A 12,677-nucleotide genomic window follows, 5' to 3' on the forward strand; every position below is an offset into this window, starting at 1 on the left:
TGTACTAGTAATCATATATTCTAAGTACCAAAGTGAAAAATACATTCACTGTAAAATATAAAAGCTTTCTCCCATGCTTGGCTTTTGTATTAGAAGTCAAAACTGTGTATCTTAGGGTTATAAATATTGCCAGTGGCATAAGCAGAAGTAAATAGAGGCTCTTACCAGATCTGCACCTGCTTGCCTAATCCACTCCAGAGACTGCTCCGGCTTCCACTTTTTCCTGGGGCTTCTGAATCCTCGAGGTAGCCAGAGCAAGGGGATTGTTCAACCTTCTCCTTTTCATCACTTCTGCAATTGACCAATTGACAACTGATTGATGGTTATCTTTTCACACCTACAAAGGCAGAAATTACCATCACTATAGCCACGTACAGTAAAAGGCTCAGGAGTAAATTACATGTTGCTAAAATTCCCCTTCACTCTGCTCCGACAATGGCAGGCAAACACACACAGACAGACAGACACACACACACACACACACCAAAAAAACTTTCCTTTTTGTCACTTCGGTGGCACTGTAGATTTGGCCTTCCCTGCCAACTGCAGAAAGAACTTGACAGCTTCTTTAAATGGTGCTGCACAAAAGACCTTGAATGAGGGATGGCACTAGGCAGGCCTGCCTTTCTGTGCGAGTGGCCATTCTTTACCATTGAAAACAGAAAGGCATGTGGACAACAGATAAGGCATATATGAATTCAGACTGGGACACTCGCAACGACCTTGAGGCGCAGTCTCTGGAGTAGCCAAATTCTTCATATAATTACTCTTTATATTTGCTCCAAATAAACAATGGTGAAAAACGGACAGCAGAAACAACAGCACAACCTTGACATTGATGTTCACTGTAAGATGGCTAAGCTTTAATTCAAAAGTGCAGTCCATCATATCCTAAAGGGGATAAGTTGGTCTCCAATAACTGATTTTTAAATGTACAGGAAATCTCTTCAAGTAGATATGTGATGAATGCTCCCTTGCAGTTTGTGTGTATTGATTACACATACAAGCTTTCTATTCAGCAATCATTCATTCTGAATGTCTCTCACGCTGGAATATCCAACCAGAGACTTTGGTTGGTGCTTTTTCTCCTCAACTCTCTCTCTCTCTCTCTCTCTTTCCCTCCCCAATCTCTCTCTCTCTCTCTCTCTCTCTCTCTCTCTCTCTCTCACTGAGCCTGAAAGGCCTGAGAAAGAGAGAGCTGAATGGGAGGGGATGAGGGCTCTGTCTGGGCCCTGTGTGCCGGCCCAGAATTCTTAGCTGCCAACAAGGGCAAGTACTTTCTATGGGCTGAAGAACAATCCGGAAAAAGGAGAGGAGAAAAAAAGCCTTTCATAAGCCTTCAATCAGAGCAGATGGGACCCAACCAAGAAGGCATCAACTTCGGAAGAGAGTCCCTCTATTCATGGATGACGCTGTAAGACAAGCTTCAGAGTCAACCAGCCAACATTTAAGCGCCTTACGGACAACAGAGGGCTAATGTGGAAGCCATTTTTAAAGCCTTATAATACTTTCTGAAGTGACCTAAACGACTGCTGGTCAGCAAGGGCCATTAACACAACTCGATTTTTAAGAATTTGGTAGAATGTCCTAAGTTCCTATTGAATTTCCTATGTTCCTATGATGAGCATTGTAATGTCTGACACAATCCCTGTATGGTATAGGCAATACTGATTGAGACCATCCATATGAAAATATGCACCGTTTGTACTTGGACAGAGATTACTACAACTACTGTATGTAAAACAGGATATCCAAAACAGTATTACAGGGCTCAATGGCCAACGGTCGAGGGATAATCATGGTTGCAAACACAGGGATAGATTGATTCCAATTAATGAATGAGAACCAATAATCTGCTGCCATGTGCCATGTGGGGTATCCTGAAAAAAAAAAGTCCTAATATTTGGAGACAAAAATGAAATAAAATTCAAGCTAATTTCTGAAGCAGTAATTTGTCTAAATGTTCCTTCTCAACTCTGGTCATTCCTACTGCTAGCCTGGATGTCTTGGTAGAGCATATAAAAGGGTCCAAAAATGGATCTGAGGAGTCCAGCAAGGCACGATAAACTCTGAGGCACTAAGGGGTTCTTTTGATAGCCTCAGGCTATAACAGCAGACCGACATCACAAGATAAGATAGACATGTCGAGTGCATCCACTTAAGCACAACAATTTTGTGGATGTTGTAGTCTTCAAGAACTAGAAAAAGATGGTTGGGTGAAAACACAAATTACCATTTCAGATAAGACTAACCCACAGTCTGAGCAAGTGCACATAAAAAATAATAATAATAATAATGAAAAAAACTACAGATAATGCACTCTACTTCAGACCCCACACTGGATTTGTTTAATTTGAAATGATAAATATGTAATGTTTTTTCTTATGTTTTATTAATTAGCCCCAGTGGGGAACTCTGAAATGGATATAAACAACGTGATGGTGGAGCTGCTAAAGTGACTGGCAAGGATGTGCACCCCATGCTGCTCCTCTGTGCCAGGGTGCCAATCTCTGGGGCCTAACTGTTCACGCTTGGAATGAATGCATAAATACTGCTACCGTGGAAACTTCATTGTGATAATACCGCTATTTTTAGACCAGCAAACCCAAATTGCTACCTACCACATGTTTCCATGGAGATTCTCCACCACTTATCTTTTATTTCACAGATACTACCTGTTTCTCTATTTATACAGCAAGGGTTAACACATAGATTTCGTTCAGCTTTGACATTTTTGTAAAGTTGACATACCTGGCAGTGAATGTAAACCAGAAGTTTCCTCTGGTCTTTTTCAAAATGTTAAATCTGAAGGATCTATTTGATATATATCATGCACACACTTCTTTGCAAGGATACATACAACCCCAAATCTGAAAAAGTTGGGACGTTGTGTAAAATGCAAATAAAAACAGAATGTGATACTACACAAATCTCGTAAACCCATAATTAGCTGCAAAAAGGACATAGACAACATATCAAATGTTGAAAATGAAAATGTTAACCATTTCATGGAAAATATAATAATAATAATCATAATAATAATAATACATTTTATTGATAAAGCGCCTTTCAAGACACCCAAGGTCGCTTCACTTCATATGTTCATTTTGTTTTAAAAAAAAGTTGTGACGGGGGCATGTTTACCACTGTGCTGCTTCACCTTGTCATTTAACAACATTTTGCCAATGTTTAGGAACTGAGGAGACCAGTTGCTACTTTTTTTACTTTTCCTCTATGGAGAAATACTGTCTAAATATGTGCAAAATATGTGTATTTTGGCAAGGTCTTCCCTGAAAAAGATATTGCCTGGATGGCAGTATATGTTGCTCAAATTCTGTATACATCGTTCAAAATTGATTGTGCCTTGCCAGATGTGCAAGATGCCCATGCTGTAGGCACTAATGCACCTCCACACCGTCATAGATGCTGGGTTTTGAACTGAGCACTATAACAAGTTAGATCAGTTGGATAGTTGAATAGGCCCTCTCCTCTTTAGCCCAGAGGAGTCCATGATTTCCAAAAAGAATGACAAATGTTGATTTATCACCACAGGACCTTTTTCCACTTTATCTCAGTCTAATCATCTTGCTAGTTACCATTCATATTCCTCTTTTTGTTTTTACTTTATCATTACACAACTTCCAGCATTTTCTTGGCCCCGTCCCAACTTTTTTTTTTTAAAAAACGTGTCGCTGGTATCAAATTCAAAATGAACATATATTTTCCATGAAATAGTCATATTTGTAATTTTCAACATTTGACATATTGCCTGTGTCCTTTTTGCAGATAAATATGAATTTATGAAATTTGCAGATTATTACATTCTTTTTTTCCTTTCATTTAATTCATTTTAGCCAATATCCCAACTTGTGTCTGATTTGGGGTTGTATTAAGGCAGTGTGAAGCAGAAGGAACACATGCCCAGGCAGCAGCGGTCTACAGAGGAGAGGAGCAATGATCAATACTTTCCACACCAGTGCTGCCCCTCTGCACCTGATGTCTCCCACGTCCACCTCACATTTCCTCCAAGGCCAAACTGACCCCCTTACATGACCAGGGTCTACAGCCTGCCCTGTCTCTACAGCACTAGCCCTGGCACACCCACAAGGGTCATCATGGGGTTGCAGAGGAGGTTGAGGTAGCTGAACTGTTTTACTGGAACAGCAAGGTCAGTCTTCAGAATATGAGTGTGTGAGGGAGGCTCTGGCAGAGGGGGATGTCTATACGTACAGAGGTCATTCAACGATGGTAGATAGACAGGGGAATGTACACATGTACACACACACACATACACATACACAGACAGAGATAGACACACACACATACACATACACATACACATACACATACACATACACATACACATACACATACACATACACACACAGACACACACACACAGACACACACACACACACACACAAACAAACACAAACTTTGAGAGCTACAGCAGGTGTCCATCGTGCCACCTTGAGTCCGTCAGTGCTCCTGGCATCCTGGTGGGAGTGTGTGATTACGTGTAAAACGAGGTGCCCTGGTCCCAGAGGAGGTGCTGAGAGGCATACCTGCTTCCAGTTGGAGGGACACACTTTTGTCACCTCGCGTCAAGCCTCTTGTCCAAATAAGTCACACTGGGAGGTGAGCAGAGAAACCCTTCATTGTCTCTCTCAGTGTGAGTCTGTCCATCACGCTCGTCGCCATGACAGTTACCTCTGCGTACACACACACGCCACAGAAATAGCCATGATTACCTTGTCACCACCATCACTCTCCCCGTGATGGGGCTGGCTGGGCTCATTTTGCTGGTTGATTAATTAGAATCTCGTTAAAGAAATACAGTGATCAAAATATTTCCAGACTCCCCCATACATATCATTAACTGAACCATGATTTGGGATTATTATGATTTATGTTAGATCTTTTAATTGCGTTGGAGGCTATTAAAAGAGATACTGTATTTCTGTTTTCATCCAGACTACCTCATAGGTAAAATGAAACATCCAAACTGCTACATACACTTATTTTTTGTCTTCCTTTTCTATTTATTTTGTCAGTAGTTTGCGGTTTTAGGTCTGTAAAGCCCACATTAGATGATGTGACACATCAAATCTTCAGTATCCCTGTACATCTCATCCCACTCCACTACTAAAACGAATATGATCTGATGGAGAGGGTAGTTAGCACAGAAGCCACTGAGGCAAGAACTTGCCAAAGAAAGACAATAGAAAGATTCTTTGTTGTCAAATGTGTCTCACCATCACACCATGTATTAGACTTAATTATTAGTGACGTGTCATTAGGGCAAGAACTCATTTTTCATTAGCTCTTTCAACTACTGAGCTAATGCAGATTTCCTCTGAGTACTGCATTGTGATGTATAATTTTGCATTCATAGGTCTACTTGATGCATAGCTTTTCTAGTCATTCTTCCCCTTTTTACTTAAGAAAGGTGAAAGTAATATGGCTTTGGTAAAGAACAACACAAGTGCATTAAGTACCATAACCGAAAATAGTTCAGGTCAGTTTTGGGAGCCAGTGACTGCTTGGACTAGATATTGATCTAGCATCTTTAGTGATCTTATGTCACGATGCACTCCTCAGTATTTCAAAGACCTAAACTAAATAAACAGACCCTTTTCATTCCTGGGGCCCAGGAAGGATGACCTGCGATGGGCAGACGTCAGACACTGTAGCACACAATGGCACTTTGGAGGGGGGGGGGGGGGAGAAAGGTGGGGGGCCCTGGTCATCCTACAGCAGTGCAAACAGAGTGGAATAGTGTTAAACAGTAGCTCTAGTGAGGAGTTGTATAACTGTGTGTGTGTGTCTTCACACCCCACCGAGTGAAAAGCAGCTGTAATCCACCCACACACACACACACACACACACTCCCCCTATCACTCCTCCCTAAAACCTGCCCTGAGGAGGTGTGAGATGTCTCGCTTCCCTCAGCAGGAGTACAGAGAGGGAGGGGGTCATCCCACTGGAGGCCTCGAAGAGGTGTGTGTGTGTGGGGGGGCTCCACTATGTTCATCACACCTGCGGGAAGACTGTTGCAATAACTGGTATTGCCGTAGCGTAGTTGTTTGCGGACAAATAAATGACACTGAGCTCATCCAGCTCACATGGAAATTTCAGTAGTAAAGGACAACTGGACAACTGGCATATGCAAATCAAGCAAGTGCATGAATCTCAACAGATGTCTAATTAAAGACTTAGAAATGTAAAAGAGGAAATAACTTATTTGGCTAAATCTCCTTAGCAATCTAGCCAATAGCTCTCATTTCCTGTGTCCTGCTGCTTCTGTGGGATGATGCCATTGTTGTTTATAAGCAGCCCAAAACATCCTCAGTAATAGGGTTAAGATGCTTAGCCAATTCCATACTTTAGGTTTAGGTTTTAGGTCTTTGACTCCAACAAATGAGTACAAATTGTCGCTCCACTAAGTCATCCCTTACCCTGCCAAATACTTCTTAATCTCTTTCATAGTCAGAAACCTGTCAGGCAATTAGCCTGGCTGTGCCTTCAGGCTACATCTTTAAAACAATGGGGCCAGCGCTCGGGAGGAGGAGAGAGCAGTTTCCCCGCATCTGCATGATAGTCTGGCCCACATTAGCACGGCAGAAGCCCCAGTTAGCGCCATTGTCAGGCCCCGCAAGAGGGCCCTTTGTGCCCAGGCCGCTGAAAGGCATTGTCAAGTGGCTGGCACCTCCACTCAATGTCCCGCAGCACAGCCGCATCACAATGAGAGGTGTGTGTGTGTGTGTGTATGTGTGTGTGTGTGTGTTTATGCGCTCACATACACACGCATAGATCCCACCCCTCTTCTTGTGGGCTTCGGAATTTAGTGCATTTAAAGAGGCTTGTTTCCTAACAAAGGCATTTCGCACATCTCCAGATTTACATTGGCCCGAGTCAAACTGCCAATGACCAGAGTCCCTGCTGGGCCTGGAATAACTAACAAGTGATCTACCTGAGGACCGGCAGCTCTCACATGATCACTACCAATCATCGAAACAATGCAAACTCTAACACAGGTTTGGAAGACTGTTAACATGATATATTAACATGCATTAATACTCTCAGGTTAATGGGTCTGATAAAGGCACTATGGTAGGAAACTGTAGACCTTCTACAAAGAGCCTCCAGAAGCTGACCTTCAAAGACAATCAACCAGGCATTTCCTCCCACATACTGTCATATCTAACACAACATAACATCCTCACAGGGCAAGACCCTACCATCTGGTTAAAGACAGCTACAGCAAAAAACAGGTCACCGAAAAGGGAGTCAAATCTTGTTTCTCCTTACAACAGAGGCTGGATATTTTGACTATAGTCTAACCACATTGCAAGTCACTTCCATTTCCCTGGCTGTAACGTGTCATAGGTCAAAGATGTACAATACCACTGATTATCGCTAACACCGCAACTGATCAAAGACACCTTTCCAGCAGAACGCAATCGGGTGGAAACAAACTAGCTGCTGGAGGCTGCGCCGTTTAGAAGCTACTGAAAGAAGCTGTCTGCGAGGCCCCCATGGAAAGTCATCAGCAATGACACTACATCAAGTCAAAGCCCAAATATTGCCTTAGAAGATGAATGAGCCGAGAAGAAACAGCCGGGGCATGCTGGAGGAGCAGACACATCCCAGGGAAAACGTTACATAGTTGCTTAAGCATGTCAGCAAATCCCTGCTCTCAATGACCTCACCTTCCAAACAACAAACTACCTGTATAGCACATCTGAAACAGCATTCATACACATTCATAAGATACCTCTACACGCAGTCACGTACATGCTCAGATAATTGACCTCAACTGAATCTTTCTGCATTTAAAACTTACTCTTTAATTTATATCCTATTTGTGTCCCACAGCAAAATATATATTGTGCTTTTGGCTGTGTGAAAGGTAACATCATGTATGGGCTCATTTAAGACTGAAAAATCTGAAAATACCCCTGGGGGAACTAGCACTTACAAAAAGTCGAATCACTCACAAGTCGTCTTTTAGAAAAGATCAATATTTATAGTATGGAAAATTACTGCAAAAATAGGAATTGGTATTACATTTAGATACACCACATATTTAGATCTAAAATAACACCTTTTGTCATTATGTCAAAAAAAAATGTCCAACTGCATCCTATCTTCCATATGGTCCTATAAGAGTCACACATTCAAAAGCCATTGTAGACCATATTGGAACATTAACCTGACTGTGCACCTATTGTAGAAACACACATATGTAAGCAAGGGTAATTATTTAGGGCAGGGTATATTATCTATCAGGGTATTGATCAGTGCAATTAAGATTGATTCCATTAGTTTTAAGACACACAGGCTCCACACTTTCACACGCCCACATAGAGACACACACACTCATTCCCTCTAAAGCCAAGTCTTTGTTTCTGCGCTGCCACAATGAAGGTTATCTCAGTGGGTAATGGGAACATCAGGTGACAGCTATGTCCCATGATGCCACTGGGGCCGTCAACCTGTCTATCCAGCTGTCAGCTGACCAGTGGTTCCCATGGTTTCCCCCGCTTACACTTGGTTGAATAGAAAGCCATTATTATCTGGCAGTGTTGAAGAGGGACTGCTTCAGCTTTGATAAGCTATCACTGCTCCCAGGTGATGTCTGGCCAGCATCCCGTTAGGACAAAACAACACTTGGAAACCATACACACACACACACACACACACACACACACACACACACACACACACACACACACAGTAATGAAATAAAAACACAAACACACACATACACACACCTCTCCATCTCCCTCTCCTTCTCTCTGATGTGTTCACCCACACACAAAGACTTAATCCAGTGTCATCAACACACCCTAGGCTGTAAATTCAATCTAAAGGCATCACCAATGTTTTAACTTCAGTTTAATAAAAAATGATGCTGAGATGGCATGCAAAGAAAACAATCATTTCCATTTCCAATGTTAATTGATATTCAAAAGTTGTTCTGCCTGAAGGAAACATATAAAACAAATCCGCTTTCCTCCCCACATAGGAGCTCATGCAGGAGATGTCATTTGACCACTGCATTTGTATCCACCCTGTGAGTCTGACATGTTCCATCTGCAAAAGCACCCCAGTACAGATATGCTGTGCCAGAGGCATCCATCTCCATTCCAATCAGTGCGCTAGCCAACCGACAACCATTACATGGTTGGGGGAAGAAGTGTTGCTACCACCACCTTGTGTACAAACACTTCCCTACATTTGCCTGGGTGGAATTATCTGAGGAGATGCGACACGACATGAGGATAGAAGGGCGACGGAGTGCTTTGTGTGTGTGTGTGTGTGTGTGTGTGTGTTTGCTTCATTCAATCTGGGTGAAGTAACAGGCGTAGTCAGACGCCCAGAGTGAAACAGAGCATCGCATCTCTGAGCCTCTAATACCCACGCCTGGGCTGTCTGTTGGTAACATGGTTTCATTACCTGACCTGTCAGCGAGAATCACAGTGTCATCAAGAAAAGGGAAAATGTCAGACCGTCTGCAATATCTCCACCCCATTCAGGTTTGAAATAATTCTAATCATTGTCTAATTCAGATTTGTAATGGCTTTAGCATTCTGACTGTTTTTTGACCATTACAAAGTTGATGGCACACAAATTGCTTTTGACAAAATTCTGGAGTCAGGCAACCGAGACCATGAAGAGATACCAGTGCCGGCCTCCGCTCTTGAGGAAGCACACAAAAATAAATGATCTTCCAAATGAGTAAGAAGATAGCGCCATGAAATTAGAGGGGAAAATGCTTTTTCTATTCAGCGGGAAATTATGTGTGCATGTGTGTGTGTGTGTGTGTGTGTGAGTGTTTTTCACACACTGTAACAAGAGAGAGAGAGAGAAAAAGAATAGAATAATTGATTTTCCTCCCCTGTTTTCCTCTGGTGTAAAATTTCCTTTGCTATCATCTAATCTCGTCATATCTTCCCCACCCCAGACTGAATGACACTTTTTGCCCATTCTGGTAAGGCAGAGAAAGGTTGTTTGTTCTGCTAATTAACTTTATTACCCTGATAGCTCCCTACTGCCTTTGACGAAAACAATTACCATCCATTTTTTTCTCTCCACTGGCAGAAAGACTATTAATTAGAAATGGGGCTTGGGCCCCGCCATGTTAGCCTGCCATGTTCCCGAGCCCTCGAGCAGGATAGCATTACATTGTCAGTAGTAATTTAGCTCTCATCTGTCTCTGCTAATTATTGTCACATTCATCAAATTCATCAAGGAAAGTGCTCTCAGAAGGATTGCATATTTGCAGTTAATATAGCATAAACTGGTATTACCCATCTCCACGTTTGTGATGATGAGAGGGACACAACTTATTCATCCTTAATTAGAGCAAGCAGGGTAATTAATTATACATTCCGCCTTATTACTTCAGAGTCCCAGAGACTGTTTGTGGAAAAACTGGAGAGGGAGAGCAGGGAGGTGGCGGGAGAAGCCAAGAGCCAGGGAGAGGGGAAGGGAAGAAAAGAGCCAGGGAGAGGGGAAGAGGGGAAGGGAAGAAAAGGGGGTGATGTGTTTTGTCACATGTGCTCTGCCATAATTCCCACCTGACAAACGTCCCAAATCGGGGGGGGGGGAATTGCAACTTGTCAGCCGCCAAATAAACTGAGGCAATAACTGATTAATGATCAGCACCTGTGACAGGTGCAAGGGGAAGAGTCCAGACAGGCCTTGGAGACGGGCGAGATAAAACAGAAATAAAACCTCTCCAAAATGGCCCTCTTTTATTTGACTCTTAAAGAAGTACACACAAATACAAAAATATGGCACTATGAGTGAATATTGCATTGTTACTAACAGTTGTATTTCCATTTGCTACATTTGTACATAATGAAGAAGACTGAGCTCTTATAGAGTTTCTGTGAGTGTTGCTGTCTTGCTTTAAAAAAAAAACGGCCCATTGTAAACACAGCGTGCTACGCTAAAAACATGCCCTATCTATTATTTAGCCTGGCCACTACGTCTGCTGACGATACAGTGAGAGTTGCCCGTAGCGATTAGGATTAAGTGACAACGAATGGGCTTGTCCCTTTCCCAAATGTGACACATCTCCACCCCTCCCCCCGTCCCCCTCCACATGGCCTCCGGGCTCCGTGGGGACACCTCATCATGACTTCAAACATCCGCCCTGGCCTTCCCGGCCAGCCGCTTCTCACCAGGCTACAATTTCACATGACACATTTAATCAAAGAACACAAAGGTGCCCAGGGAAATCAGGCCCTCCCCAAGAGGTCAAAAGAGTCCCCGTGACAGAAGCGGGACAGCCGGTCCGAAGATCCCGGGCAGGTACACCTCGCGGCAGCAGCGTCAGCAGCTTTGAGGGATCAGGAGCTGCTATATCATATGCCGTGTACACACACCTGGAAGTTTGTGATCACACCGGGTGTTTATGTGTGTATGGAAATGGTGATGCTGAACAGAGGCAGTGTTTGAACAGGGCTGTTTAAGGTAGTAATGTAATCTATAAGATGCTGAAGAGAACAAGAGGGCTGATAATGGTGGAAGTGAAATCTGAGAGGTGGGAGTGATATAGAATCTAAAGAAACTGTGGGCAGTGTTCAGGTCCAATGGGAGGGGTCACAGTGACGTCATACAAGGTCAAAATCATAAAAAGACTACGCCGCCTAGAAATGGAAAAAAACTTTGTGATGTCTGTGTTTGATTCACTGTTTCATTCACCAGTATTAAATAGCGCATGTGTTTAGTATAGCCCATTCTGTGCATCGGCAAAAACTTGAATTTGAATATGCAAATGCGGATTCCATATTTGTTTGTCATAGTGTTATACAGTATATGTCCCTGAACATCTGAAATGCTGTGGTCTACTGATTACCCATCAGTATGAATTTGATTTTGATGAGATACTTATCATCCATAATTGGCAACAGATACCAGTCCCTTGTTTTGTCATTTATGTCCAGGGATCTCATGCATAATCCTGCATAATCCTCTCCTGCATATGCACTCATAAAACAGCTGGTTCTTAAACAGTATCTTGATTGGTCAATTCAACATACTAGGTGTGAATGTAAATTACATAAGCTTTAATATACAAATATATGCATTAGAACAATAGTGTTGCACATGTCTAAAAAATACATGATCTCTAAACATTACATTTATTTACATACTACATTACAGCAGAATTCATATGGTTACGTCATAAAGTATGGTTACATGATATGGTTTAAATTATAATACTTAACACAATAAAACAGAAACATAATCAAACGATTTGCATTTTTATTGTATATTCATATATAAATAAATGCCTGATAAAGGATATACTAGCCATACAGTTAACCAACTAATAGCTGTACGTTAATTACAGATATTGATATACCAAAAGCAAGGTCCCTTTCAAACATAAATAATAAATAGATACATTTGAAATTTATCTTAATTTATAAAAGTGAAACGGCAAAAACTATTCTGTATAATGAACATCTATAGATTTTTGACAGTTGAATAAAATCACATTATTCCACTGTATTGTATTTGAATGTGGCTTATGTAAAAAAAGCATACATCAAATAAGTGGGATATTTTGTCCATTGAATAATATCCTGATTCTGTGTCCACTGCTATGCTTACCGGTAACTAGCATTTTAGACTAACACCCTGAAAATGACAAAAAA

General features: G+C 41.9%; 1 long non-coding RNA gene across 1 annotated transcript in view; it reads right to left on the bottom strand.

The window, feature by feature from the left end:
• The window catches only part of LOC125300080, a 99,433-nt gene that overhangs the window by 48,548 nt on the left and 38,208 nt on the right, over window positions 1–12,677 (bottom strand). Inside the window, exon 3 of the long non-coding RNA XR_007194507.1 lies at window positions 166–291. This is a non-coding gene — a long non-coding RNA (uncharacterized LOC125300080). The remainder of the gene's footprint in view (window positions 1–165; window positions 292–12,677) is intronic.

Source organism: Alosa alosa, chromosome 9 (assembly GCF_017589495.1).
Source record: "Alosa alosa isolate M-15738 ecotype Scorff River chromosome 9, AALO_Geno_1.1, whole genome shotgun sequence".
NCBI classification, from domain to species: domain Eukaryota; kingdom Metazoa; phylum Chordata; class Actinopteri; order Clupeiformes; family Clupeidae; genus Alosa; species Alosa alosa.